This window comes from Urocitellus parryii, unplaced genomic scaffold, assembly GCF_045843805.1.
Source record: "Urocitellus parryii isolate mUroPar1 unplaced genomic scaffold, mUroPar1.hap1 Scaffold_211, whole genome shotgun sequence".
Taxonomy (NCBI): Eukaryota; Metazoa; Chordata; class Mammalia; order Rodentia; family Sciuridae; genus Urocitellus; species Urocitellus parryii.
In genome coordinates, this window is record NW_027552346.1 from 247,830 (window position 1) to 252,661 (window position 4,832).

Here is a 4,832-nt window from a genome sequence, read left to right on the forward strand (position 1 = left end):
CATGCCCCAAATTCCAAAGCATCTTCATTACAAACATGATAAAGTTGATTTCTGACTTGTTCTCCACTTAAGCCTTCCATGAGCAAAATTTTACTGGAGAAAAACTTCAGAAGACAACTAACTTCCCTGAGGAGATCAGAAAGGTGTTTCAACCTAATCAGTATACCATTTTCAGTGTAGCACAGGTTTGAATTCTGCCTCTGATTCAGGGTTTGGGTTCAGAGGACAGAACACAACCAGCTGGTTCAGGTATAAAGTGATTTATTTCAGAGCATTAAACATTATGAGAATTATAGAAAGGACTGAAGAAGCAGAATTTGGGAGCTTCTTTTGGAAACAGGGCTTCCAAAGGAGCTGCTACCTCTTCCAAGATCTAGAAACAACTTTCTGAATTCTGCCACCATAACCTCTTCAGGAAACTGCTTCAGCAGGAAGACTACAATTAGGCAGCTTCTTCTACAGCTGCCACTCCAGAACCAAGTCCTCCCTGACCCATTCTTACCCACAAAAGGGCTAATCTGCACCCTCTCTCCTAACACCATTAAAGCTAGCAACCAACACAAACATGTCTGTCAATGGTGCTCCAAGATAAGTCAAATACTCTACAGATTCTCATCAGCATAAACTGCTGAAAGAAAAGTACAGCCCCTGCCTGCTGTCATCTTCTAAATCTCATGTAAATACATCAATTTGTGAAAGTAAAAGAAAGCTGAAAATCTAGATGCAAGAGAGTATGGACATTGTAGTTTTCAGACATCCAGCATCTGGTTTCAAGACCCACTACAAGCCCCGCACAATGGTGTATGCCTGTAATCCATCAGGTCTGGAGGCTGAGGCAGGAGGATTGCAAGTTCAAAGCCAGCCTCAGCAATTTAGCAAAGCCCTAAGCAATTCAGTGAGAACCTGTCTCTGAATAAAATATTTTTTAAAAAATGGCTCACGATATGACTCATTGGTTAAGTGCCCCTGAGTTCAATCCCTAGTACCAGAAGAAGAAGAAGAAGAAGAAGAAGAAGAAGAAGAAGAAGAAGAAGAAGAGGAGGAGGAGGAGGAGGAGGAGGAGGAGGAGGAGGAGGAGGAGGAGAGGGAGGGAGGCAGGCAGGGAGGGAGGGAGGGAAGGAAGGAAGGAAGGAAGGAAGGAAGCAACAACAACAATAAAAATCCACTGCAAGGTGGGTGGAATGTGCATCAAGCACTGGTTCACTGTGGGCTCAACTAGACTCAAGATTAGGTGGGGTCAAAGTGAACTTTTGGCTCCCTTATGGTGCCTAATATTGAGCCAGAAAGGACTACTGGAAGTTTTGGGACTTGATGGAAATTATCCCTTGGCCATGGAAGCAGTTTTCAGCAGCCAATGTTTTCCCTTAGCAACCAGGTTCAGTGCAGACAGTTCACAGGGGTTCACTAAGACACTTCTCCAGGACTTTAGATGTAACCATTTGATACTTTCATTTGACAGGTAAATATTATACTGCCCAAACCAGAGAAGCATTGAGTGTAATAATATTTACTTAAAGAAGGTGGTTGTTAGCTGTTATTAGGGATTCATTTGAGAATCTCCAAAAATAATATGTATGGCCTTGCTACCCAGATAGTACTCATACACAAGATCCTGTGTATAATTTCAGAGGATGCATGGGTATACATACACATCTCTCTCACACACACATACACACACACACTGGTTCCACACAACCCAGAAAGGGAGCCTTGTTATCCCAATTTGCCCAAGGGAACTTGGGATTTTAGCACTGATACTGGGAAATTGCTGGGAAAGTAGGATAGTTTGTCATCTAGTTGACTCTGAAAATGTCCTGAGACCCTGCACATGGGAGAAAGGCATCTCAAGGTTTCACAAAGCCTCATGATTGTTGCACTCAGCTGAAGCAGATCATTGGCCTGGAAGTCTAGACCCAGAGACCATTAGGGACGACCCAGGGCCACACAGCCAGTGGTTGGCACAGACAGGGCTAGAACACAGTCTCTCAGTTCCTGGTATAGCTCTTCCCTGGACAGCCAAACTTGGGCCCCTGGCTTGGAACTGGCGGAAAGACCACTGACCACAGAATACAGCCCTGCAGGCCCAGCAGTCCCAGGATTTAGGAAGCCCAGAGAAGGCTACTGTCACCCCAGTTCAACTCCCCTGATCCTGTGCTCTAGGACACAATTTGAGGCAGCTTAGAGATTTAGAGTGAGTCTGACCCAAGCAAATAAGAGTCCCTTTATTTCTATGAGAGTCTTTCCCTGCTACTTGCTGGTCTCTATAACTTTTTTCAAGGCAATTAGAAATTAAAGGCTTAAAATGAAACTAAGGGAGTGATGTGACAGCTGCATTGTGAATGTGCCCCAGTGCCACTAAACTGTACACTCACAAATGCCACTGAATTGTACACTTAAAACTAAAGTGGGAGTTCTGAGTGCACGTACTAGATCGCGGCTCATAAGCCGGGTTAGTCCATCGTCTGGCCTCTGCAGATCGAATTCCGCTCGGCAGTCTCGGCCCTGGGAACGTATCCCAGCATCACCGAGGCAAGATGCCGGCCCACATGCTTCAGCTCTCCAACTCCTACACCACCACCACCACCATCAGAGCGCCTCCCAAGGGGAGCCCGCAGAATGAAGGAGAGAAGTTGGAAAACCCCCCTCTCTACTCCGAAGAAGACATCCACCCTGAAATGAAAGATGACATATATGACCCCAGCTACCAGGATGCAGAGGGCCCCAGGCCCAAGTTTGAGTTTGTCTGGAGAAACATCATCCTCATGTGTCTGCTGCACCTGGGAGCCCTGTATGGGATCATACTGGTTCCCACCTGCAAGTTCTACACTTGGCTCTGGGCCTAATGTGTACTATTTAATCAGTGGCCTGGGCATCACAGCAGGAGCTCATCGCCTGTGGAGCCACCGAACTTACAAAGCGTGGCTGCCCCTCTGGCTCTTCCTGATCTTTGCCAACACCATGGCGTTCCAGAATGATGTTTATGAATGGGCCCCAGATCACCGCGCCCACCACAAGTTCTCAGAAACAGATGCCGACCCTCACAACTCCCGCAGCGGCTTCTTCTTCTCTCACGTGGGTTGGCTGCTTGTGCGCAAACACCCAGCTGTCAAAGAGAAGGGGGCGACGCTGAACCTATCTGACCTAAAAGCTGAGAAGCTGGTGATGTTCCAGAGGAGGTACTACAAGCCCGCTGTCCTGTTGATATGCTTCATCCTGCCCACACTGGTGCCCTGGTTCTATTGGGGTGAAACTTTTCTAAACAGCTTGTGTGTTGCCACTTTCCTGCGATATGCTGTAGTGCTCAATGCCACCTGGGCAGCTGGTGAACAGTGCTGCCCACCTGTATGGATACCGCCCCTATGACAAGAACATTAACTCCCGGGAGAATATTCTGGTTTCCCTGGGAGTTGTGGGTGAGGGTCTCCACAACTACCACCACACCTTCCCCTATGACTACTCTGCCAGTGAGTACCGCTGGCACATCAACTTTACCATGTTCTTCATCGACTGCATGGCTGCCCTTGGCCTGGCTTATGACAGGAAGAAAGTATCCAAGACTGCCGTACTGGCCAGGATTAAGAGAACTGGAGATGGAAGCCACAAGAGTGCCTGAGTTTGGGGTTGTCCAGGTTCCTTTCCTAAAGCCATCTGGGCAGAGGTTTAATGTTCTGTTTATTAACTACTGAGTAATGCTTCCCAGATGCTAAAGACGATGACCTTAACCCATTCTAGTACAGTATTCTTGTAAATGCGCAAGGATTGAAAGGCAACAAGTCCCCTCTTTGAAGCTAGGCTGATTTTTTTTTCTCTTCTATTCCCATTGTCCTTTGCCTTGCTTGGTTCCTATCACCTTCCTTTCTCTAATCCCTCATTGCCTCCCAGGCAAGCATCTGATCAGCCATAAGTTGGTGTCCATTGTAAAAACCCAAAGGTCTTTTCTAGAGCCTAAAAGTAAAGATCTTTGCCACAGTTAACTCTCTTTTCTTGATCTCTCCTGAGCTTCCAGATTGATGGCTCTAGCTAGATATGCAACAAAATCTTCTCAAAAGTGCCCATTAACTGTCATCCTACGCTTTGCCAGATGGAAGGTGAAAATAACTTTGTCACAGAGTTTGCAAAGCAGGTTATTCATCAGGGGAGAGTGAGCATGCAGGGTATGATTTGTAAGTAAGGATGTGGTTGAGGTGGGAAAGCTTTTTGTAGTCAGACCCAGCTGCCTACTTAGCAGAGACCTAGAGTCTCTCTACTCAGTATGCGTCCTTTCTTTCCTGATTGGTAGAGTAGCCATGAGGGTTGGCAATTAAATTACCACAGCACATCTCAATGTCTCAATATAGTTTAGACTGAGGATAAATGGGAAGCATTTCATCCTTAGAAAACGTGGTCTCTGCTGGGGAAGGACGTTTCCCCCTCTATAACAAGGACATTTTCTTATTTCATACACAAACAAGTTGTCAGGTTAACCATGTCCAGAAGTGATGGATACAGCAACAGTTAATAGAATTTTGAGGATTCTGTGAGCTTCTCATTCAACTTCTTTCATCTTTCTGCTGTGCTATCTTCAGGATTTTGGTCACTGTCCTTGTAATGATAGGATGGCTGTGGCATTTCCAAACATCCAACAATGGAAAGATTTTAGCAGGTGAACTTGGGTCAAATTATAGACATAATTTGTATTGCAGCATGAAAATATTCACTGGGAGTATTTCATTCTGAAAAAGAAATACTAAAGTAGCTTGAAGGACAAGAGGAACCTATTGGTTTACCCATTCCTCCCACTGCTGGGCAGGAGATGGACATTTTGAGGGGCAGGGTCTGTAGGCAGCTCCTGA

General features: G+C 46.0%; 1 pseudogene; it reads left to right on the forward strand.

The window, feature by feature from the left end:
• Window positions 1-2,519: 2,519 nt before the first annotated feature.
• LOC144251782 (stearoyl-CoA desaturase pseudogene) lies at window positions 2,520-3,747 on the forward strand (annotated as a pseudogene).
• Window positions 3,748-4,832: the final 1,085 nt, after the last annotated feature.